This window comes from Gallinula chloropus (assembly GCF_964237585.1).
Source record: "Gallinula chloropus genome assembly, chromosome: 8".
NCBI classification, from domain to species: Eukaryota; Metazoa; Chordata; class Aves; order Gruiformes; family Rallidae; genus Gallinula; species Gallinula chloropus.
In genome coordinates this window covers 25,210,507-25,236,798 of record NC_140093.1, presented here as the reverse complement: position 1 = coordinate 25,236,798, position 26,292 = coordinate 25,210,507, and the positions used below count along the sequence as shown (strand labels likewise).

The 26,292-nt window shown below is 43.5% G+C and overlaps 1 protein-coding gene across 3 annotated transcripts in view; it reads left to right on the top strand.

The window, feature by feature from the left end:
* The window catches only part of PAX3 (paired box 3), a gene marked incomplete at both ends in the record, with an annotated part of 79,227 nt that overhangs the window by 4,366 nt on the left and 48,569 nt on the right, over positions 1-26,292 (top strand). The window lies entirely within an intron of this gene.

The window sequence follows — 26,292 nt, the reverse complement described above, 5'->3', positions numbered from 1 at the left end:
AGAAGGCGAGACAAAAGTACCAAATGAGCTGGTCAAACATTTGTACAACTTTTCCAGCTTTTACAAAGAAGGCCTTCTATACACAATCTACACTTGGAGATGAACTTGGAAAACAAAGAGGGGGGAGTCCATTGAAACTCACACTTTGGCTTTGCACAGACAAAGCTTCAGCTAGCAGCAGCTTGATGTGAACAAAAGAAGGCAACCTTTTTATAATTCAAGGAGAAAAGAAGAGAAAACAGCCCCACAAAAGGCCGAGAAAAGACATTATGGGCTTGCAATGAGGGATGAATTATTCAATGAGCCCCTAATAGCTGATGCTCCTCGCAGTTTTATGGACTCTCCACTGTGGAAAAAGTAGCTGTTTTTACCTAGAAAATGTTTCTAGCATTTCTAGACATCTACAGATGCTGAGTGCCACTCAAGGACAATTGAAAGCCATTATTTAAAAGTAGGGTATCTCCTTGTTGTGTGTGAACAAACCCCAAAATGCTTCTGTAACTTAGTTTTCAACTCTGTTATTGAAGTTTTCAGGGAAACCTCATCTTTCACATGGACGTGCTTAAGGCAAACACACAGAAGATGTTAATGGAGTTACAGATTTTAAAGCAAGAAGACACAGTTTGATTGCCCAGTCTAGCTGTCCCTGTACTGTGGGGTCATAGAGTTAGCCTCAGACCCTTCTGCAACAGAGAATTGTTCTGAGGGATGCGGTACCAAGGGAAAAATAGCTAAACTCAATGCCCTGATTGTTGAAATAACTAGCTTTTCCACTTTCCTGAATTTCTCAAAAGAGATTAGATACAGAAGGTAGGAAGCCTTGATAATATTCCTGCTCTATGGAGTAAAGAATAATTAATAGAGACAGCAGGAGAAAAAAAAAATATTATCATTATAACCAACCCCTCTATTTCTTTGTGAAACAGTTTTCCTGTTAGTTGACTCTCTGCTCTGTAAAGCAGGGTTCCTGACTCTCCTGCTGTGCCTGGGTGCACGGCAGCCACCCTCCAGCCCAGGGGAGCGCAGAGACCCTTGCAGGAAAAGGGCTGGGGGTGGCAGTGCCTCACTGCCAAGGGGGCTCACTCGGAGGAGGCTGCGTTCTGCCCTCTGACCTAGCCTCCTCCTCACCTTCTGCGGATGTGAGTCTCCAGCTTTGCCTCTTCTGAGTTCAGTCAGTGGCAAAATCCCCCTTGAGTAAACAGGGGCGGCACAGCCCTGTCCTGTCCTTGTGCACGCAGGCTTTGGCTGGATGAATGTGGCTAGGCAGTTCTGAGCAAACGGCAGCTTGATAATCCCGTCTGTTGTGTGACAGTGCCTGGGAAGGTTTGGCAGTTGGAGGGAGAGCGTGCTCTTTGCCTGCTCCCCCTGCCTGACTAGCAAACTGTTGCTTAATCTTATTACTGGAGTGTCCAGGATGCTGTGGTGGGTGCGAGAGCTGCTGCTCAAGAAAGGGTGTGTTACCATACAAATCCCAACCACAAAGGAAGCCCACCGCTGCATTCTGTACCCACCAACAAAAAAGCTGCTGCTTCAACTTGTAGTGCCAGGAGAGGAGCTTTGATTTCACCCCATCAGTAAACCTCATCGGGTCAGACCCTGCTCTCTTACTGAAGCAACTGGCAGCACTCCTGAGGATGCTGGTGCCGCAGGACTGTATTTGCCAGCACCCACCAGCCCGGCCCTGAAACCTGCTGTGGTGGAGGGTGCCCGCTGACAGGGGTCTCCATGCCTGGGTTCCTTGCAGTATATCTTAAGGTCATACCGGCGGCGCGCAGGGGAACCCTTGCTGGGTATCCCACTGTTGAGAGGGCTCTGCGTTACGGAGGGGAAAAAGTGCAGCATTTTGGAGCCTTTTATAGTTTGAGTAATTTTTATAGCTCTGGACTCAGGGCCTGATGGTATGCCAGTAGCTGGAGCATGGGTGCGAGGGGGATGCCAAGGAAGGCAGTGGGATAGGTCTGAAGCAGGTTCTGGGGCTGAGCCTGGAGCAGGGAATCGCTCTCCTGCTTGGCAGCACATATCTAGCTCTGGATGTTTGCTGATGTAGCCTGATATTGCCTCCTCACCGTGGGCTTTTGGGTGGCTCGGGGAGAGGCATTTTTTTTCTGAGGGAAAGCATAAAAATTGTTGTGGTTTTAATGGTAGCTAATTCAAGATTTGGGGGGAGTACTTACAGCAGAGCAGGATTAGGGTGAAGAGAAACACGGCATTTTAAAAAAAAGCACAATAGAAACAGTACCTCGCCTGGCTTGGGATTTCTTCCATCGCAGACAGAAAAGCACGGGCAAACTTTCACATGCCGCACTGTAATTTCATTTCAACCTCTGCTCACTGACACTTAAATCTTATTCTCTCACCGTCATTCACAGACGCCACATGTGCAGCCCCCTTTGCTGTTTTTCAGCATTTCTCTCGGGGTCACCCCCTACCCTGTTTTTGGGTGTATATGTAGAGAAAACCTCGACTGTTGCAGCGCGTACCGGGACGCCTGCAGTTCTATAATAGCGTATCTGTATTTCTGCACGCGTGATGTATTTTTCTTAAAGGCATAAACCATAAATAGAGGAGATGAAAGAGAAACTCTTGTGCCTTTATATGGCACATCGGGGCATATTTTTAGCATAACCGCTGCAGAAGAGGGAGCCGCTTGTACCTTTAGCGGGAGTTCTGCGCGGCGTGGTTTGCTGATAACTCCCCGTTTCTTAAGATAGCTGTTGTTTGCTGGCAGAAACCGGGGGCTTTCAGCGCTCAAACGATGGGGCGTAGAGCTGGTCCTCGGGCCCGCTGCGAGCAGGCGGTGCTGGCTGGGGCTGGGGCCGGGGCCGGGACCCCCCCCCCCCGCCAGGCCTCAAAGGGGGTCTCTGTTCCCGGCCGGCGGAATTGGCCCCCGGGCCCTGTCCTGGCGGATCCTCCCCCAGTCATGCGCACCCGTCCAAAAAAGGGCCCTACTCATCCCCAGCTCTACCCTTGGCTGTACTGAGAGCAATTCAGGCTACAGCAGACTAAATTGCCTCCTTTATTTCCTTCTTACTTTCATCTCGGACCAAACCCTTCCCCCCTCTCCCTCCCCTTCCTCTTTTCTTTTTTTCTGTGTGCCTGAGGCTCACATTAATACAATTTCGGCACCACCCCTATTTTTGTGTGTGTATGTGGGGAGTTTGAAGGGGGGAGAGAGAGAGAGAAAAAAGGGGGAAAAAAAAAAAAAAAGACCTTAGCACAAAAGCCCCGCTCAGCAGCTCGAAAGTTCAAGCCGCTGCTGCTTCTCAAGCTGTGTGATGCCTTTCCTGTTTGTGAGTTTTGGGAAACATTTTTGCTTTGTACTGTAATGGAATTAGAGGACAGATGCTGACTGTAAATGGGACACGCGACTACCAGCCCCTAGCTTAAATATTTAGATGCAATGTTACAATTACTGACTTGATGCACGGGCTTTGAAGTGGTGGCACATGATCTAAAGGGTAGCTCGGGCTAGATGGGCTTGCAGATGTTTTGATTAGGGTTGGTCAGTATCATGAAGCCAGTTATTTTTAGGTTGTGAAACTAATAAAGGCAGCTTATTAAGGGGCAGGATTAACATGCAGGCACCAGATACCAGTTTGAGTCATCCCATTCGTTTTGGTGCTATATAGACTGTCGAGTTAGCAGCCAGAGCATGGGACAGGGCAGACGCTGAGTTAGGTTTTGATTGTGATTTCCTGCTGAAGGGCTGCTTGTGATTTTGCTCCAGCGGCCTGTCCCAGGCACAGCGGTGAGAGGACTTGGTCTGTGTGCGGAACACTGCTGCGTCTTGCGGCCGAGGGGTGCGATGTGTTCCCTCCCTCAGTGCTACCGGTGAAGATTCACTTACTGAACGAAATGTGATGAGTGTGGCTGCAGGCAATTATCTTCCTGAGTCTGGAATTCTGTACAGCCCTTTTGCATAGAGCAAAGGAAAAGTGTCCTTCACTTCCCTAGCAGGTCTAGGAAATCAGCTCCTGTAACTTGAACAGAATTTCATTTCTGAAGCTCTCAGAACTGACAAGAAAATAATACTTAATTAAGAAAAACTCCCCAGTGACTCCAGGGTTTGGCTCTAGGCAGTGTGCGCCAAGAGTATTTTCCATCTGCCTCTTTCCCCTTCCTTCCCTCGTACCCCATGGTGTGTCCAGTCCTGGACAGAAATGCCAGGTGCAGCACAAACGCAGTTCGTTGGTGATGCCACACAAACCCAGAACAGCTTTGTTTCTTCTGCCCAACCCATTGTCACCTTCCAAATCATTATTCTGAGCTCATAATAATAGCAATAACCGATGCCCAACAATGAATAATGACCTTACCATCATGCCAGAGCATGATGTTACTGCATGCTGAGCATTTCCAGAAAGGTGCTAAATCTTTGTGAGTGACTTCAGAGCAGGGTTAGGAGCAGCCCATGCCCTCCTGTCTTGCAGGAGAGCTGGGGGACTTCACGGAGAGCACGGTCAGATGAACTGCATGCTAATCGCTTTACATAAGCACCAGTGATACATCTAGCTGTGAGAAGGAAGGGTGTTACTCAGCCTAGTGATGGTTCTCTGGAGTAGTACATAGGTACTTTACATCCTATTCTTGAAATCACGGTTTTGTTAATGGGTTTGTGTTTTGCCACCTCAGGGACAGGGTTTTTTTTGGCTGGAAAAAAGTCAGTGCCTATTCAAACGGAGCTTCCGTGGGCATCTGTTCCAGCTTTTCTAATTGTGTGTATCTGGATCAAAGGCAAATGTTATTTTAGCAAACACCAGCATTTCTTTGCACACAGCATTTGGTTTACTTGAATTTGTACCCAAGTTTGCATCTCACTCAGTTGTTCTGAAAATTATAGTAATCTGGCACATAATACTGGTGACTTAGTGTCGTTCTGGAAGGGCTGAGGCAAGAAACATGGTTGGTGGACTTCAGCGTGGCTAGGGCTTGCTCTGAAAAATGTGACTTTTATCTTTGGCTTTCTGGATTCTCCTACGATTGCAGCTCTTTGACGTCAGTAGGAATTTACCATGGTGGAGATCAGGCTGTTCCTGAAACCAGCCCCGCACTGTGAGGAGCAACTGTGGCTCTGGGGGAATCCTCAGGTTTAGGATGCGAGATGGATTCACTGGGTCGGGTATCAGACCTCTGGTTCTGCAGACGCTCCCATATGCTGGTAACGGGGAGGGGTGCTGCTCAAAGGACCTATTCATGTGCGTAAAGTTACTCACATGGGTTGGGGCAGGCAGGAATGGGGTCCAAAATGTGTCCTCTTCTTTTAATAGAGACTACCTGCTAATCGGGAACGTGGCTCTAATCCCCAGTGCAAGTCTGTGGCAAAATTCTCGTTGAGGGCAAGGATCCCTATCTGTGCTCACACAGGGGTAAGCGACGGAATCAGCAGACAGACAGAGATTTTAATTAGGTTAAACAAAAATAGAAATCTACTCTGAAAGTGAAAGTCAAAGCTGATGAAATCCTTAAAACAGATTATGTTCTGGGTCTGATTTTGAATAGCAGTTCTCTGTTGTACCAGGCAAAGAGGACGCTTTTATCTAACTCTTACTCGGGGAAGGTTTAGTTTGCTATTAGGTTTACCTATTGATAAGGGGTTGGGACAGCGTTTAGAAGTGGGAAGCCAATAAAGTTGATAGTGATAAATTATCACGAGTCCCCAGGGCTGTGTAATAAAACTGCATTGGGAAATGAAGCAGAACTACAAAGTGCTCTCTGGTTAATTTAAGAAGAAATTGAGTGAAACGCAAAGCAATAAATCAGAGCAAGCCAGTCCATGTGAATTTCTCCATGTAAATGTCACTTTAAATCCTATGTAACAAACACATGTGGCTAGAGAAAGAACGAAATATATAAATAAAAAAGCTGGATACTTCCAAGTGTTCCCCAAACGCTGAGCTCTCTGCCTAATAAAAATGATGCACAGTAACATAATTCACCGCAAGACCTTGTTGAGCGTGGTGTGAGCGCGGCATTTTACTTGACTCACCCCGGAGTAGTCCTGTCCCATGCTGTTACACTAATTCCGTTTAAATCACTCTGCCTAGGGGGAAAAAAAAAAGAAAAAAGAGAAGGGTAATGAAATTAAAACTCACCGAGGACACATTGGAGTTAAAGTGTGTCATGCGCCCAGATTTAGTTAGTGGGGTTTGATGTAATTGTTGACAGGTCATTTATTCACCCCAGTAAATAAAGATTCACGAACTATTAAGAATGTGCATATATAACTAGTAAGACAGTAAAAGGCAATTAAGCAGTCAGTTTAATGTCTTATCTTGCTGGTTGCCCTACAGTTGTTTTACAACTAGGAATTAAAATTTGAAAAGGCAGTTTTCAGTGTCGCTGGCCAAATATTGATTAAGTAGTTGTTTGCTGATGCCATTGTGGCACATAAAAAGGCCAGTAGTTCTGCCCCTTGTTGTTCATCTTCCATTGTTGCTGTTTCTTAACCTCGGAGATCAAAGGAGGATCATTTCAGTTTATCTGTCTTGGAAAATCCTCCTTTGCTCCTAAACCCGTATGGATTAATGGCCAAATTGTCTTTAATGAGATGTAAAATTTGAATGGAATCCTTATTTTGCATGGTCGTCTGTTGGACGTATGCACTGTATGCTTTTGCCGTTTTGGGGGGGGATTTTTGTTTAGCATGGTTGGGCTTGTTTGAATTGTTGGATTTTTATTATATAATGCATTGAAATTTTACTATTACAGCATGTAAAATAGGTGGTATGTCACTGGACTTTAAGGGAAATCCTTTTATTTCATGTGATGAGTGGAATGTAAAGAAAACAAGAAGCTTGGTTTTTGTGATTTTTTAAATACCAAATCACGTAGGAGATAAATGGTCCAGGGCTGCCACTAAAAGAAAGGGAGTTTGAGACGCCAGCCAGTTCTCCAGATTGGGCTCTCGGGGTAAAGGGACACAAACGAGCTTGCAGCACTTCTTAATGCGTTCTCTTCAGTTTGGATTCTGCAGTCCTCACTCCAGGATAACTGTACCGCCCCTCCTCAAAAAGGGGGAGACAGATCAGCCAGGCTGTGCTGAAAAGCGAGCGGGAGTCCTTGAGAATAATCAGTTCCTTGTTGCACTGCAGAAAGCTATACTTATTTCAGAGGTAGTAAAACATATTCTACCACATCCTTAATAGAAGAGGCTGTGCAATCTGGATGTGTCATGTTGGCTTGTAATTATGATATGGAGTTTCAGCTGAATTGTAGGGTATGTGGGCATTAGATCCGGGTTCTGCCGCTCCCACTGGCATCTCTGGACACAAGAATCTAGTTTCACAACAGCGGTAAGAAGCTTGGTGAAGCCAGAAAGCCTCTCCTGGTATCGCACTGATTTTACGTGGGTGAGCCTCCTCTGCTGCAGTGACACACAGCAAAGTGAAGGGCTAAGCCAGCATGTTTTTAATCAACTTTTTCTCATTCCCATCTTTAACTACACTCTGTTTTTGTTTTGTCTGGTTATCTCTGAATAAAATACCTGTCTGTGCATACTTTACAAGTCTCTAGCTACTCTAGGAGACATTTTGCCCCAGAGTAACAGCTAAAATCCTTGAAAGCATTTTAGGTACAAACTTCCCTGAAGTCCATGAACTTGTTCATTTCCATGGAGAGCTGCAGGGATATGTGTTCTACCTTTGGATTTTTTTAATGGATGTTTGCCTAGATGTAGACTTTCTGCCAAATGTGACCAATGTTTATATCATGCACAAGTCCATATATGGACCTGTCTTCAGGGTTTTTATATTTATGATATCCCTCATGTTGGATGTTTGATCCAAAAATGACTATGTAGTAATTTCTTTATCAGATGTAATGTCACATAGATCACTGTGGTTTGCACCGTACGAAGAATAAACTGTCTGCAGCTGACATTTCTGCAAGCAGACAGCTCATTCAGCCCCCCGTCAGATCTTATTCACCTTATTTAAATAAGTAGGACTGTTCATGCCAATATAATTGGGATCTGTTCCACATACCAGCCCAGAAAAGCAGTAACAACTGCAGCTCTTCTGGCAAAATTATTTTTCTTTGTTAAAAGTGTGACTGATCTATAATCCATATACTGCCCCCCTTCCCCCCCAACTCCACCTCCCCACCCCGTGAGGCAGTAGCACCAGTACACCCAGTGTAGCCAAATCAGACTTGAAACTGCTTTCCATCTCCTCATCTTTAAGGGGCTGGGAGAATGGTGGAGATGAATACAGACAGCTCTTACAGAAATCTGGCTAATGGGGTAGCAGGGAATGCTCCTACAGAACCCCACCTTTTACTGACTATGGTGTGGCAGGACTTCCTCTTCATTTTGACCTAAGGGCTGGTTGATCTGGTGTGAAGTGCTGGAGGGTGAGCTGGGGGGGGGGGGCGGGAATCAGTGTCAGAGTGAGGGCTCTGACACCTACCCAGCCCCTTCGGTTAGGCTGCCTGGCGAGAAAAAACCTGCACAGAAGTAGCTGTAAGTCAGGTTTCCACTGGTTTCACTGGCAGCAAACCAACTTGTTTTCATAACGGAGAGAAACGTGGAAATGGGAGATGAAAGGTGCTACTTCTGCATTGCCACAAGGAAATTCTGTGAAGCATGTTTTGCCATCATTTAAAAAAAAATCCCCAAAACCCCCAAGAAAAACCAAACCAGAAAACCCCCCTCAGGAATTCTGTTTACCATGTATAAACCAAACTTCACTCCAGTGCAGCTGGGGAATGGATGCCGTGTGTGGGTAAATGCTGAGTTATATCTTTGCTGTTGACATGTAAGGTGGCATCATTTCCAACAGCTGTAGATTCTGCTCACCCAAGTGCTACCCTCCCTGCTAGCTGGTAACTCCCCTGGCTTTTGGACATGCCTGACTAAGGACTGCTTCCACGGAGCCATGTTTTCACGTGAGCAGCCACCAAACCTTTTTGGTGCAGTATTTTGGAGGGAAGATTTTTTACCAGTACATTTTTCCAGTGCAGAGAAAGGCTCGGCACACGCCACCTTCCCGTGCTGCTTGTGCTGTGTGTGTACAGCCTGTAGCTTAGCTAGGTTCTTTGCCACCATATGTGGAAGTGGAAAACAATAGAAAGGAAACGTTTAGGAATCTGTTTAGAAGATCACACAATAGATGTTGCAGTTAGGAAAAAGCCCTGTGGGTTCATCCCTGGTTTAGCCCAGTTGATTGGATCCGCTCCTTTTAAATCAACGGGATCAAGCAAAAGTCCCCAAATACTTGGCCATGGTACAGACAACCACAGGAGCGCCTGTTGCTGCAGCACCCACAATTTGTTTTCCAACAAATACAGTGTTACCTTTTAACCCCCCCCCCCCCCCCCCCCCCCCCTAAAACTAGCTGCTTGTCTACCTTTTCTGAACAGCAACGAGACTGGCATAAACTGAGTGTTGTGTGCGCCCCTGGGGCGGGAGATTTGGGCCAGCCTGCACTGAGCCCTTGCCCAGCAGGGACTCCAGCAGTGAGAAGTATTGTGGGCTCTTGGGACGCTCATTTTCCCAGTGAAAATGCAAAATGGCTGCATATAGCAGACATTTTGTTTATCTTCTTGTTATTTCCTTCTCCTTCTATGTTGATAATGTTTCCTGGGACTGAATTATACCATCATTTACACCTGGACAAGCCCGTGCTCTCATCAAGGGCCATGCAGGTTGCCGAGGGCTGAATTTGGCCCTGGTATGAAAGGTTAATTCCACTCTGGATTGAGGAAACTCAGTCGCTTCCTCAGCTGGACTTCCTAGCGCCAAACTCTGTTTTCACTGGTGAGAGATCTGCCTTGGCAAGTAAGCATAGTTAAAATGTTACAAGCAGGGCAAATTAAGAAGACCTGTTTGGAGAACAGCGCTTAAAAAATTTTCTAACACATGATTTAGCAAAAAAGTAATTAAAAAAAAAAAGGCAAACAAACCCCCTGGCCCTCTGCTGAGGGAAGCTCTGTAACCAATCTGCTCCATCGGTCCCTCCCGCTGGACAGGAGGCAGAGCGCTGTTTGCTCGGTTGGATTTCTGGCTCCTCCCTGGCTGAAGGGTATCAGAAGGGGAGGCACACTCTGTCCTCCGAAACTGCATTCCTCCCTGCAACCGCTGATCCCAATCAACACAGTGACCAAAACTTTGGGAAAGAAATCAGGAGCTCTAAGTGGAACGGTTGTTGTCAAACTCTACCCTATGGCAGGCATAAAGAGGATTTTTCTCCAGATTCTCAGAGGTCACTTGGCCAAGGAAGAACTTAAAACAAGCCATGATTCAGAGTTACTGTACTTCTCCTACGCTGGCAGTCGAAAAGATGGAGTGATGATTGATGACATAAATATTTCTCTTAATCTATCATCAGGAACAGACTTGTCAGCCCTGGAAATGTAAATCAGAGACAAAAATTTAGAGTGAATATTAAAAGAATCCTAAATACATCTACTATCTGAGTCCAGGTAATGGTAGTTATAAATAAAAAGCAAAACACTCCTATAAGAGTGGAAAGAAAAATCCTCCAGGTGATCAAAGAGTGGAGCAGGGACCCATCTGTTTCCAATCTTGGGTGTTACCACCTAGAAAAGTCACTCTAGTAAATAAATAGGCCAGCTGGCACTTATTTTTTAGCCACTGGAGAAGGCATGTAGAGTGATGAGTTTCCCAGGACAGCAAGGAGGGCGCTCCTTGGGATATGCTTTGTTTTCTTGCTGTTACTCTTCCTGTCTAAGCCTTAGGGGTTTTGAGAAGTGGTGATGTGCCTTTGGGGTGCCTTGCACTAGTTCTGCAGGGCCAGATCTTTGGGTTAAAAGGCCCATTGTGCTGTTGTGAGTGTGGGTTGGAAGCAGTGAGAAAAGCCCTGTGGGGATTTGGGGCAGCACCCCTAAGTGTAGGGGTGGCTCCCAGCCCAGGTGGGAGTTGGTGTTACCTGTCTCCCAAACTGGAGAGTTCCTTACTGTTCTGGGAGCCTTAGAAATGCATTTTGGAGAAGTTTAAAGCTTCACCAGGACTGAGGTGTTCTCTGAGTAGAGATATGTGGTTGCAGTTGTGTGTTGTAGGTGGTGTTTTGGCACTTGGTGGGGTTCAGCTCTTTGGGTAGATGCCGTAGGTCCTGGTGATTTGGGCTACAGGGCTTCTTCCCCTGCTTGCACAGCTGGTGCTGGTTTGCTGCTGGATTTCCCCCAGCTGTGGAAAGGGGCTGCCAAAGGCATCTTTCCATCGGCCTTAGCAGCCTTCTGGCTGGGTGGTGGTGGCTCTGCATCTTTGGGGAGCTTTTTTAAAAATACCCTTTTTGAGTAGGAAAGAGTGATCTTTCCTCTTTAATGTGTTTATAAGTAGGTGATACCCCTAAATACAAACAAACAAGAAAAACACGGTCACAGCAAAATTAGCGCTGGAAGATTTGGGTTTGGTTTGGGAAGGAACTGGTCTGAGTTGGTGTAATTTCCTCTGTGTTTCTCAAAGTGACTCTCTGCGTTGCCTGTGCTTGGAGCCTGCTGAGATGGGACTGCTCACTCCCCTGTCCTGGCTGTGGGTCTCTGCCTTTGCTCCTTCATGATTCCCCCCAGCAGGAAGAATCTGTTGTTTCTTGCTCTCCACACTCTCCTTAATTTTTATTTTTCTCCTCCTGTTGCCGTGCATCCTGGCAGTGGGGAAGGGGCTGGAGTGTGGGAGACCTGCCTGTGTGAGCTGCTGCTGTTTGGTTACATCTTCCTGCTGTATACTTTTATTTTTCCCAGTTAGAAATGAGACCAATGAAATCTTCTTCCCTCAGTGACAGTTCTAAATGTCTGGGATCCAGAAATCAAAGTGTTGTGTAGGTTCAGCTGCTGTAACTTGTCTGTTGAGACTGCGAATCCAGATGAAATGATGGCTCGTGGCTAGACAGGATTGTAACCTGTCTTTGGGAGAGCAGTTGGGCTTCCAGCCTTGGATGCTGAGGAACTGGGGAACACTGGGTTGCTTGTAGAGGGGCTTGGGAGCATGGAGTGCTTCTTACCTGACCAGAATGATGCAGTGATGCCCGGCTCAGAGCAGCAGGTGAGTGTGTTTTGCTGAAGTAGATCAAGACTCTGTATTTTTATTCCTAATACTTTTATTACTGATGTTTACAGCAAAAGCTCAATAACTAGGATGGTTGGGGATTGGGTTCATGCGTTCAGAGACGTTGCCTGAATTTACACGGAGGTCTGGAAACACAATGTGTTTACTGGAGTACAGCAATTAATGATACATACTTCTTGCTGGCTTTGCTGGGTTTCCCATGAATAGCCTGCGATTTTCTCAAATATGTGGTGTGGAAAATCTATTCAATAATATATGCAAATAATCTTTTGGTTCTAAGCAAATATCTGATGCTTGAAATTTATGTGGTTGTGACTGGGCACGCAGGTCTTGGGCTGCTTTTGAAACTGGGTGTTGCTGTTGTATTCACCAGGAACGTATCATAATTTCTGAATAGCTGATTCAAACACTTCATGCCCTTTTAAAATATGTTTTATTCTTTTTTTTTTTTTTACTAAAAAAGTTAAAATAGAAATAGGAACGGAGTATGAAAGGAGGCAAAAATCATGCTTTAAATGTTCCTTTGTTCTATATTGCTAGTTTTTATAGCTTAAAGCTGTGGCTTTCCAAATCTTTATGCAACAGAATGTGTTTCTCAGTGACGGGATTTTGCCTTGCACAGGCTGATTAGAGATGAAGTGTTTTGGTTTGTTTCTAAATTATTGGGGGTTTTAAAATTAAATCTGTACTTTCTTTTTCCTGACAGAGAGGAATAGTCTAGTGACTTGGACATAAAGGTACAAGCCAAAAAACTGAGGAGCCAGTTCCAGTTGATTGACTGGCTTGAACCTGTCAACAGGTCCTAAAAAAGAAAAAGTTTTTAGATGTGCGAGTGCAGTACAACTTGCAGTGAGGCAAGATTTGATTTCCAGAGTTGCTGATACAAAGTTTGCTCTGATTTCTAGAACTTCAAGGAAAAGCACACAGTTGCAGTCAGTTTGTTTTTTTTTTTTTAAATAAAAACAGTAAAATTGGGGGGTTTGGTTGTGTGGTTTTAGCTTTTTTTTTTTTTTTTTTTACACCACTAATTTCTTTAATAGTGCCAAGCATGTGAGATTTCTCATAAACCTCAAAAAAGCCTATTGAATTTCATGGCAAGACTTGCATTGTCTTTAGTGAAAATTGGTCAGACCCTGAGCTAAGAGGGTTTCTTTCTCTCTTCTCCACACCCCCTACCCCCTCCTTTCTTTCCTTGAGGGGGAAAAAGTTTTTGGGTTTTTTTTTGAGGAAACAGGGGAATTCTAGCATTCTTGTGCATGAGAGGAGAATACTGATTAGAATCAGGCAGAGAGCAAGCAGGTGCTGAGCATGTTCATTGCTTAACCCCCTGCCCTTCTCCTGCATCCCTGCCCTGACCCAGCACGCAGACCCTGCAAATAGCAGCGAGTTGCCAGATGTTGGAGATGTTTTCAGGGAGAGTGATTATTCTCCAGGTCTTGTCTAAAACCAGGGACTTCCTACAATGGTTGTATTTCATACTTGGAGCTGGTCTGGATAAGCCGCTGGGGAAAAGCTCTGTGTTTCTGAGGATGAGAGCTGGCTGTGCTGTCACTCGCTGCTGCGTGTCTGTGGTGTCTGTTTCCAAAAAGTAATGGGAAAAAAAACTGAGTAGATTGCCTGAGGGGGGGGGGGAAGCTGACTACTTTTTTAATGAACAAAAAAAGAGATTTTTTTTTTTTTTTATGGCTTAGAAATAGTATACCCTAAAGAGAGGTGTGTTTAAAAGTTAGACTCGAAAGCTTTTGTCTGGAGAATAATACACTTGGTGTGAAGAGTGGCACAATGGAAGTCTTTTCTTCTAGTTATGTATGGGCGAGCATCAGTCAGCCAAGGAAGAACTTCAAAGGCTGAAGTTAAAACTTGCTAGGCTCTTTCTTTCCTGACAGGTTTTTCTGGAGGTGAGATTGGGAGAGCTGTGTACGCTGGGAAATGTCTCTCCTTCTGTATCAGAGGGGGCAATAGATGTAAACTGAGGTGCCCAGCCTGAACTCGCTCTGTCTCCAGTTCATGCTCCTTTTTGGAAGCTACTAAACTAGCCCATCTCACAAGTCTCTTATTGCTTATTCATGAAGAGGTCTCAGAAATTCCACTTGCTAGGAAGGTACTGTGCCAGATAGAAGGGGAAGCTGTTTTCTAACCATGTTCCTCATGATCTACTTACCTGCTTCCAGAAAATACTCTTTATTCATATGCTGTAAGTTGCCTTTAAAGTGGGAAAATGTGTTTTACTCAAAGCAGTCCAAGGGTATAACTGTGGTATGCTAAATCAGCTGCTGGACTTCATGTCTGTCATGTAAATAACATCCAGAGAAAGGTCTTCAACATGACCTTACATCATCTTGTTTTGTGACTTTTGAAAGCCTTTTTTTTACCCGGGAGTTTAATTACATGATGCTAAATGCAGCAGTCACGTACACAGGTTAAAACTGGATTTAAGCAGCAAAGCTGCTGGGTTTAACCTGCCAAGCTGTGTTGTGGAGGCATGCAGAAACCCCAGTACTGCTGCTTCCGTGGGCTGTGCACATTGTGTCCACCTTTGCTAAAGGTGGAGGCACAGCAGAGAAGCCAGAGGATGTCTAACAGAAAGCTAGTCTGTGTTCCCAAGACCGCAGAGCAGTCTGTACCACTGGCCTAAACCCTGCTCACTCTCCTGCTGCTGTGTGTGAGGCTATTTGCTTGCTGGGGTGCGGGGCAGGGAAAGACAGTCACCTTTTGGAACAAAAGTAGTATTGCAGCATCGTAACTTCAGTGCTTGAGAAATGCTTGTACAGGCAAGGAAGCAACCCCTCTGCCCACACACATCCAGGGTGGTACATGAGCATCAGGGAGTGCAGCTTGTGCCAGCGTGGAGCCAGTCATCCAGCAAAGCTGTGGGACCAGAGTGCTGGGTCACCTTTCTCATGAAGCACCCAGCAATTGAGCTGAGCATCAGAGAAGGCTCTTCATTAAAGCGTGCTTGGTGCTAGCCTGTATTTGAGCTTTAGCACTGTGAGGGAAGACTGGTGCTGGCTGTTTGCATGCCTCCTGTGCTCCTGTCCTGGTCGTCTACTTATGCCAGACTTACTGTTTTGAGTCCTTCCATGATGGCTCTCTTTCAGTTAGCTTTGTGTTTGGCTGAGAAGAACCACCAGTAATTATGAACAACTTGGCAATAATGTGTTTCAGTAACTGGTTCATAACTCGGAGTCAATGGCTTCAGGAAGGGAGATCAAGACTTGTGTGACATGGAAGATCTCTATTTGCATGCTCTCTTTTTGGCTTAAGCCTGCCGTACCTGCTCAGGCATCGTTGGCTTTGGTCAGGCTGTTTGAAGGAGACTGAGTTTCTGTGAGGGCTGGGTTGAGAAGAAATGATTTGCTTAGAACAATAGCAATAATGTTTGCCTGGAGTGAATGACGTGATTTATCTAGACAGAGTCTTTGGGCTGGTTTGAAGCCATCTGTGGTTAGAAGGTAACTGAGAAAAGCCAGCTTGGTGTTGCTTTGCCCCTGTTTGCCATCCAAGGGTTTGCACCCCTATTGAAGAACACCTCCAAGGAAAAGTTCTGTAAGTGCAATAAATATGGATGAGCACTGCATTAATGATCTGGGGGGAGTTCAGCCTCCTTGCTCAGAAAGCTTCAGTTGGCCAAGCAAAGGGACTTTCGTCAGGGAGCACAGAACGACGACACACGGTTGTGGAGAGCAGTAAAATGAACGATGGCTATTTTATAATAAATTTCATGTAAGCAATGCTGCAACCTGTTCAAGCTTTTTCTTTTGGCAGAATGCAATGCCATCTAGCTCTGAAAGTCAAGTGTGTAAGTGATCAGTTACAATTAATTGTATCTTCCATTTGGGAAAAACAGTGAAAGAATAAATAGGAATTACAGCTAAAAATGAGGCAGCAGGCTTGGATTTGGACGAGTGCTGTTAGTGGGATCTTAGCTTCTCAAATCTAAAGAGAGGGGCTTTTTGCATTCTGAGTCTGACAGCCTTAGACATTAGTTGGAATTGGATAATAGTCCTTGTTATGCATCAGCTGTATGGAGCTTAAAACATATTTGGGAAATGAGAGAATTTGGTTCCCACTTGCACAGAACATTTTTAGACTCTTGCAATTCGATTATAACATTTTTGACGATGATGATGTCTCTGTATTCTCTCATTCTATGTTTCTAAAGTACTTGTTTTTGTAAAATAATAAATAAAATGCCCTTTGGCTTCCCTTTTGAATTACTAGACAAACTCAGGGTATTTTTACCATCTTCCTTCTCCTAATTTAAACCACTATCAGTTTGCCAGGGATTGAGATAGGGGAATGTTGAGAACCTGGAGGGATTCTTATTTTGTTGCCACTCTTGATCAGATGTTAATTGCTCGTGGAGTAAGTGCCACAGGCACCTGCAGAATGAGTCTTTACAAGTATCAGAATAGAAAATTTGTCTGACAAGTTTCTGTTACGTCCTGAATATTTGTCTTTTGGGCATTTATCTGTTTCTGTCCTTGATTGTACAGGCTAGAGGGTTGTGTAAAGAGCTTGGTGTGAGGTTCAGTACACGTAGATATAGTCACCATCATCTCCCTTTTCCCCCTATATGTTTCTGTAGTTACTGTGTATCACTGATTCAAATTTTAGTAAGAGAATTTAGTGAGACAATTTTTAATCCCCTTTTATGTTTTGCTAGGTTACAAAGACGAAGCCAGCACAATTTGAGACACTGACTTAACCTAATTACTCTTGCAAAACAAGAAATAATGGACCGAGACGTTACACATTTGTACTTGCAGGTAGATGGTCCAATAAACTTGCAGGAATTAGTACCATAATACAGAATATGTTTTAAGACAGGGTTCTGGTCCTACCATAAAATTTGATGCCTGTTGGCATTAAATCGGAGTGGTTCCTCTGAAGTCCCTTGATTTCCAGCTGTGAGAGAAAGATCTGAATCCAGCCTTATGGATAATTCTGTATGGTTTGAACAGCTGAGGGCTCTTTCCTGAGCAAAGGCATGTAGGCTGTACTGCTGTGTATAGGATTAGCTTTATTGTAAGGTTTTGTTATTTTTCTAATGTTTCTTTGTGGATAGTAGGTGTTATTTGAAGAGGATCTTTAGTTGTTATCTAAACCAATTTATGCAATGAACAATACCTTGGGTTTGGGTGAATCTGAAAAATTCTGGTCACTTTTAATGCAGTTGCTGTACCAAGATGGTAAAGCACACTTCAGTACCTCTTTATCTGATATTAGTCCCCTGAATGTAATGATATGAGTCTTATTTATCTTAAAGAATGATGCTCTGTAACTTCTTCTTGGGTCTGTGTGGTGCTTTGTGTGCACGCGCATAAAGATGCACACAGCAGGTAGATGTGAGGAGGTGTTGGGGCAGAGTGAGTCTGACCTGATGCTGCTTGTGTAGGCAGAAAGAAATAATGCTCTTGTTACAATGGGTGTGTTTGTAACTGTTTAAGCAAAGCTGTACCTGCTTTTCTTAGCAAAAGAGTGCAATTGGAGGATTTTAGGCATATTCTAAGACAAGTTTCTTTTGCTGCTCGGAGGGCTTGCTGTCAACACCCATTAATAACTCCAAGCTAAAAAAACCCAAACCCAAAAAACTCCAATGAGACCAAACCGCCCCACCCCCCAAGTATCACACAAATCCTGATCCTATGAATATGTTCTGTGTGATGGACAATTTAGCGAACTAGGCTATATCCTCTAAGATGCTTTTCTAGCACCGTTCCATGTGAGCACCGCTCACGTCCTTTGGAATGCTTGGTGGCGTTGTCTTTCTAAGCACTGTTTGGAGACTCTGATCAGGAGATCTCAGTACTGTTTTCTGCTGTGAAGACACAAGTCATGAGCATGAAACTCCATCAAATCACAATTATGGCAACGCTGTTCTGAGGAAAACAAAAGGAAGGAAGAACTCAGGCTACATAAAATCATTCATTTCAACGCTTTACAGAACTAAATAGTTTTCTTTGTTAAATTTTAAACTTTGTTTCTAGTTTTTAAACTCTTACCCTTGGAAAATGAAGATTAAAGGACTGATAACTTTGTTGTTGTTGCTTTTGAGACAAAATAAATGTACTCAAGAGTTTTCCCCTGTGGTTTTCTGCTGTTGAGGCGCATTCAGATTTCTGTTCTTAGCCAGAAAGAAAACAAATGCTGAGATACTCAATTTCTCTGGGGACCAGGATTTATCACTCCACAAAGTGTCCTTTAGAGGACTGACTGTGAGGAAAATGTTAGAAACAATATTTTCACTTTGTCCTGTGTCCCTCCCTCCCCTCCCAGTCTCTGGCTGACACAAACCTGTTAGCCTGTGTGGAGATGTGGAGAAGCTGACAGCCTCTTGTAGGATGAAGTAAAGAACCGATTCTTGTGGCTGTTTCCTGCATCGTTTCTGAGTGCAGCAGCTTACAGCGATAGCGGGCACTGAACCAGATAGGACTTGCAGTATTAGATCTGACTTCTCTGGCTGGGTCAGTCCCTGAAAGTGAAAGAAGTTACAGGGAACAGTAAAAGAACTTGGTTTTATTAAAGCAACATATTTTCCATACTCAGTAAGTGTTAGTAGTGGGTGGATTTAGTGTGTCGCTTAGCTAAAAAGGCAAGTGACTTATTGAATATAATAAAAGCTTTTTCAGTTTGTTTTCCAGACTTTCAGCAAATTTAGATTCTGTTAATCTAAAATCATAGGAGCTGTCCCGGGAAATGGCAGGCAAGGTAGGTATAATGAGCTGCTGTGCTGCAGAGCAATGGCTTGAAATAGACATGAATATTAATTCTTCTTGAGCCGCTTGACATATAAGCTGAGTTTGATCAGGGGCTGCTTCTTTCTTCCTCTCTCCTTTTAGCATTCCTTCATTTTTTCATTCTTTTGTCCACTTGACACACAGCTTCTCTCAAGTGGCTTTGCAGAAACTGTGGGCAGGGTCCCAGTGCAGTCCTTGCACTGAGCGAACCGATTCCCTGATGTGCAGCCCAGCTTCTAATTAAGAATTTTGTTTACGCTGTTTCAAGCAGATGGAGAAATAGCTGCTGACACAAATCCACGTGTGGAAAGACAGTCTTTGGCGCTGACGGTGCTGAGCACCTCGGCTGCTGTCGGAGGTTGGGGATAAAGAGGTTTGTGGGAGAGGAGCAGTATAGGTTTTGCTTTAGGAGGGCTTCTGGGGCTGCCAAAAGTTTCCAGTGAGGTTAGATTCGGTGTCGTTGAAACTTAAACACAGGTGGAGAAAAGGGTTTTGTTTATTAACTCAAGTTGTGAGTGCTGTCAGTCTTCCACGGAGGGGTGGGGGGGAAGGAAAGAAAGGTGTAACTTTAAGCACACACTGATTTGTTCTTATTACATAACAAAAGTCTATTTCTTTATCATGTTATCATTCAGTTAATAAAAATTAGCTACAATAACAGCACCAACTTAGAAACCCCTCAAAGTCCAGGGGATTTTCTTTCACAATGAACATGAATACTGTTCAGAAATACAAACAGTCAAAGGATAACTTTAGGTCTGAAAGAGAAACCTGGCAAGGGTAATTGAATAAGCCTGGATCTCCTGAATATGTCATGGTGAGTGCAGTCAACATGTCATAATTAGGTTTATTGAGGGCCATTCCAACAATCTGCTTCTATTCTTCCTGCCTTATTGTCCACAGCTAGGCAAATAGCCAGGGGACAAAAGGAATCAAGTGCTGACAAAACATGAAAGAGGAAAAAGATTTAGCTGCTTTTATCAAAGAAACTGAGAAGGACTTTGTGTAAATAAAGTAAGTAACTGGCCATCCTGCATTTAGGCAATGCCGTTTTCATTAGAATTAATTCTTGACATATTGGAAGGGTTCCAAGGGAAGGATTTCTACTTCTGACAAGTTTAATTTGTAAATTAAAAACAGTTGGTTAAACATGAGCTGCCATCAACAAAACTTAACTAAAGCCATACATGGTCAAGTCCTAAGCAGGTGAAAAAGAGAATGACTTTGAAAACAAAGTATTCCCCAAAATTATGCAAATTCTTATTACTTCATAACAAATGTTTTCTATTGAGACCTTCAGCAGGATAGCCTTTTGGAAATTTCCTTTGGATCCTGTTTATTTTCCTCTTTAAATCCCGTTAGCTTGCGCAGCAGTTGCTGTTTGTCCTTTTCCTGTGGATCAGAATAAGTGGCTTCAAGGTTTTGGGATCTACTGGGGACTAAGGGGGTGGGCAAAGAGTGGGGCTTGTGTAAAGTGCCTGTGATTTGGGGGGCTATGTGGTCATAACAGCAATTCTGGTGAGCCCCTCCTCCTCCTCCTCTGATTTGTGAAATGAAGAGGTTTGGTTTGATCAGTGACAAAACATTTTCTGCAAGTCAGAATTGGTGGTTTGGTGGAAACCAAATAAACGCTGAAGTCCCTGGCTGGGAGCTGCCAGTGGAGCAGCCTGCTCCTATTGAAGTTAACGCGAGCTTCTTGCGGCGTAATGGGAGTAGAATTGGGCCCTCTGGGCTGAGTGTGTAGGGTAGATTACATCATGGCATGTGCTTTGGGGTCACAGCAATGGTCTTTTAAGATTAAAGAATTAACATATGGTCACATTTTCATTCTCTCATATGGCTCCTAATTTTCCTTGAAGATGGTTGTATTGTATGTGTGAAAACTCGAAGCCCCTATTCTGTAACTGTCTGAAGTGTTTGTTTTTTGATAAGTCTGTCACTGAACATTTCCAGACCAAAAACCCTCAAACCCTTTTGTTAATTTGGACTTAAGGTTAAGCAGATGTACCATGAAAATTGGAGGGGGGGGGGGAGAGGATTTTTTTTTTTTAAACACACATAAATCCTCTTCTTGACAACTTTGAAATGTCTGGAAATTAAATAGGAAGGCTGAACTTCATAAAATAAAAATTCAATACAGAAAATTTTGGAAAATACATCTAAAGTCTTTTGGCATTTCCCAGGGACTCTGTTCTGGTTAGAGCTGGAGGCCTTGGGATAGTGGCTGTCCTCCTGCGAAGGAGCTTGAACGCTGATGGCACAGTTAAGCGTATCTAGGTGCTTTCCCGTGGACTTCACTCTTGTTAGAAAACACAATAATTCAAAGTCAAGGCTGAATTTCTAAGACACGACTTGCTTGTCACTTTCAGTGTTCTTTTAAAATGTTTTTTTTTTTTTTAAGTCAGATGCAGCTTTGTCTGTTCAACTGAACTGCAGTTTCATTGAACTCCTGTCCCAAAATCTCCCTAAGCTTTTAAGGATTTTGAAGAAGGTAAGAGTTGGGCAGGAGATGCAGGGGGCCATTCCCACCTGTGTTAGGCTCTGCAAAAAGACCACAGATGATGCTCTATCCATGATCTTTAAGTTGGCTAATGGCAATACTGTTTGTATCAGGAATCCTGTGAGAAGTGGAGTATGGTATAGGGAATGTGTTGATGCGTTTTAACGTCAGGTTTCAATTAGTTTCTGATATGGCCAGGAGATCGCTCTTGGTAGTAAAGAGCAGGTTGTATCAGGCTTGATATGTACAGTATTTCTGTACATAGTACCCAGATGGTAGGGAATGCTGTTCTTCTGAGTTGTAGTTGGGTGTTTTCACTCAGTTTCCTGAGAATAAGGTTAGATAGTGGATACTAAGCACTAAGGTGTTTTGAATAATTGTTATATACATTTTATCTCCCCTTGTTTTGTTTAGTAACAATAACAACTACCCAAGGCCACTGTCAGTATTATTAAAGAGCTATGTAGTATTTAAAGCCTGATGGTTAACCTGTTAAGGTGACAACCGGACCCGTAAATAATATTGAAAGGTTTTCAAAAAAATAGTTGAATCCAGCTATCCCCAAATAGTCTTGTGTCATTTGTCACAAAACTTCCAAGAAAATACTGTCTGGGAGCCCATGTGCCCCGGGGCAGTGCTGGGTGGGTGGCTAACTAATTACAGGGGAGTAGGGATGGTTGTGTTCATGTCCCTGTCAGGTGTGAAGTGGCTCCTGCCTATGAATGGTGCTGACTGGCTTCATAGCAGTAAAGAACGTGTAAGAAATCAGTCTGCCAATGTTTTAAACTTTATGGTGGCTCTTGATAATCCAATAATGATAATCACAATAATAAAGAGTTCCTGTGGTTCATGAAATACAGCGATTTGGCTGGTTTTATGGTAGTGAATATGTAAGATGGCTTGGCTAATATTCTTCTGGCTTGCTCATCAATTAGGCTATTCTAGAAGAGTTATTGCTGTAACACTAAATATGTTTTATGTGCTGGTAGAAGCTGGAGTGACAGAATAGACAAAATGAGGAATCATTAGGGAAACAAATTTTCTCTGTCTTAATATTTGGGGTGGTTTTAATGTATAAAGGTAAAGCATGGTTACCTAAATATAGAAGACTTAAATCATTTGAGCTATTTGGTTTACTTTATTAAGTTTGTGCTTAGCTGTGTTCCAAATGGGAAGTCTGTCCATCTTTGGCCATCTGTGCTGTAACTCTGGGCCTAACTTTGCATGTGCCACTTATACAAAATAGCCAGGGATTCAAACTGTGACACTTTGCTCTTATTCTTATATCCTTAGTACACAGTCTAGAAATACAGTGATTTGTATTGAAGACCAGTATAAACTGTGAGTGCTGGTACTGCTAATCAGGAGAGGATTCTCACACATTTGGTGATTGTTCCAATGATGCCATGATTGTGGGTAGATGTGTTTAACTTGCATTAGTTTTGACCTAATGTGGGTCTTGGCTCCTGTAGTGGCAATGTAGCGTCTGTCTTGTGGCAGTGAATGGTTGTGAGGTCTCTCTTGGTGGTGATGGGGCTGTGCCAGCTTTGGGGCCCTGATGGTTGTACCTGTGCCTCATCTCCTGCTTATGAAGCCAGCCATCCTGATGGCTCCTGGCTTGATCTGCCCCTGCTTTTGTGAGCTGCTGCATGGTTATTGTTGCTGTGAGCTGGTCAAGCAGCCAATGTGCCTTGTGGAACAGCTTTGCAGTCTCAAGACCTGAGCTTGTGCCATGTGTCAATCTGCTGCAACCTTGCTCTTAAGCACACTGCATGCACACACATGGAGGAAAACATTCTGATTACATGAGTGGAGGTGGTGTCTAAGTCACTATTTCTAAATGCAGCATGATGCAGGTTCCCTTCTGGTACTCTGCTGAGGCTGGTGTTGCAGAGAGGTCAGGCTGCGTTGTGGAGCCTGGAAGAGGAATTTCATTACTGGCTAATGGTATAGTCTAGCCTAATGTACAGAACTGTCTGTGAACGCATCAGAAGGGAAGTGAAATTAATAATCTGAAATATGGAAAAAATAAGGAAAACAAATTAGCTAGTATTTTGGAAAATGGTGTTAGAAAATGTAATGCTTCTGAAACAGAAGAACTTCAGGTGCTGGAAGAATGGCATAACCTTGGTGTGGTGCTTGACATTTACTGAAAGAAATCTCAGTTAAATCAGAGTTTCTAGGGTATTTACTAGTGTTAAAGTAGGGTTGTAAATCAGGCTAGTTTAAAGCACCAAAATTAAATTTCATTAGTACTGTTAAATTAAAGACAGACAATCGGGCGGTTTCCTAGCAGACTGCTTGATGCATGGCTTTATATCCTGGAAAAGATGCGATTTAGCTATCCCAGTGTTGGCATCAAAACTTCTGAACCACTTCTGTCCCTATTCTGCAGCTGGCACCTTTGTGCTCTTATATTGCATGTTTCTCATTGCTGTGCTGCTTCCCTTTGCTTCACAAATGCAAGATGCTTTTCCAGTGTTTGTCAGTACTGAGTTTCCAGCTGGATGTTTAAGGTCAAAGTTCTTCACGTTCTGGTGAGTAATAAAGATTCAGAGCTGGGATCAGGGCGTTGAGCACTCTTGCTGAGCAGGGCAGGAGTAGGACAGTGGCAGAGGAGTGTAAAAAAAAAAAAAATAAGAAAAATAATCACAGGAAGCATCTGTAAAAGTCTTGTGACAGGTTGCACACAGGCATAGGCTTAAGTGTATGCAATATTAATGAGAAATCCTTTTTGAAGAAGTGGGGCTAAAAATGTGGTCTGGGTTTCTCCAGGCTGTTTGTACCCCTACAACCTCCTTAGGGGAGATACCGGCACAATTCCTGATGTGAATGCACGTATAAGGCACTTTTACACTGTTACGAGTACAGCTAATCCTCTTTCATGGGGGGATAACTCTACTACAATAAAACAACCTTGTATTTGTTAAGTAAGTTATTATTTCTGTGCAAAGAGAAGCCCGAGTCTATAAATAATAAGTCAGAATTTATAAAGAGGACACCTGTGAACTTCTTGTTTCTGTATACTTGCATTGTGGCTATAATTGCATTACAATATAAAGCTGCTCATTTTAATTTTGTATTCTTGGTATTTTAAAGAGAAAATAGAGGACTCCATAGGTAGGATTAAGAAGCTGAGTAAGTATTCTTAGTGCAGCTTCGTAGGTTTCAAATAAGTCAAGCAAACAAAATCCATGAGTATTGAAATTTAAACCAGAATATTGGAGGCCTTCAGGCAATTAGGAAGGCTGGACACTCACAGATTTTAATGCAGTACTGCTTGCATTGGTAAAATGTAAATCAATGAATGATTTGAGTGTAGTTTTTTTGTGCAGGAAAATGCAAACCACTGAACATGCCCCATCCCAGAAAAAGATGGGCAAAGTAAACTGCCAACCCCTCTTCTTATTCTTCTCCTATTCCTTATTGCGAAGTCAGATTTATTTTTATTTTAATACCCCTGTAAACAACTGCATTAAAATGAGGTGTGTCTTTGGTCTGAGCCGAAGGGTGGAAGTTTAACCCCCACAATATTTTTGTGGAAGGTGAGGGAAGGCAGGGGGCTGAATTTGAATATCCCTGAAAACACTTGGGTTCACGGCCTTACAACTACAATAGGACGACGGCTGATTTTTAACGCATTCGGGCATATTAACTTATTTTCTGCTGCTGGGATGTTGGTGGTGTTTTTATTTGTTTACTCGTGTGTGTTTGCACTAATCACCATTAAGGCCTGGCCGGTCGGTCCCTCGGCCTGCCCTGCCGCCGCCTCCTCCTCCTCACCGAGCGTTTAGCCGCGGTGACCAGTCAGGCATAAAAACGTGCTTATCTGCAAATGAATGGCAGCTCTTTGCTTCATTAAAGCCTCTTTCTCTTTTGGCACTCGCATTGTGACCCTTTGATATTAATTCAAAGGGCAATTAAAGAATGCGGCCCATCTTTGAAGTAAAGCATTCAGGGCAAGGAATGGGATGAACCTGGGACTCTGATGGACTGTGCGTATTCAACAGGCCTTTTCAAGGCAGTTTGAAGTGACTCAAAGAAAATGGGCAGGAGAAGGTCAAAGAGAAAAAAGGGGCTAAAGAAACAGTCTGTATTTGTTCGAAGTATTAGCCAAGCAAACTGCAAATAGCAACAAAATGAAACAGTTAATAGAGCAGCCAGACAGAGGCATGTCAATCACTTAACTTGAACAGCATTGGACTAACCAAGGCTTCAGTCCACTGTGTTATCTAATTATCTTGGGAAAGCCAGTAGCTGGAAGTAATAGTATTGTATTTCTTTCTGCTTACTGCTCAGAAAAGGTGATAAATACTCACTGCTTCATAATTATTCAACATATATACATAAAGAGTGGTGGGTTGGTGGATTGTAGGCAAGCTGCTAGTAGAAAACCAACAAAAAACCCTTCGCGATTAACCTGAGATGCAGAATGTGAGCATTAGCATGTTTAAAAATCGCATAAGGGTTTGCATATGGAGCAAGCTAAGGCACGCATGGTTTCCTCTGGAACAAACCTTAAAGACAAACACATTTGTGAACCTAGGAGAGTCATTTTCGCTCTCTTTCCTTCAAATACAGTTTTAAACCACATATAATGTTAAGGGTCAGACTTTAAACCACAATAAACAATGAGATTAAGAGCCGAGGCTGCAACTCTCCTTACTTAACATATGCTGCTGTACCTAAGCCTCGTAGCACACATGGTATGAGATTCCTGCCTTATTTTGCTCTAACAGGGTAAATTAAGGACAAAGTTTCAGATTTTCCTCACAATTTTCTTTGTATTGTTGGTTAAATTATCCCCATGGGGCTTAATTTTCCACTGGCCTGAATTTACACATGCAAAACAAATACACAATTTTATTTGCACAAATGGATGTGCCCATAAACAGGCATATTTTAAGGTCCTGGCATAAGGAGAAATTCCCGAGTTTATCTTCATAGTTGCACTAAATTGTCGCTGTTATTGAAACAAGGAGATAATAATGACTTTGCAATGTGAGAAAAGTGCTCAAGTCTTGATCCAG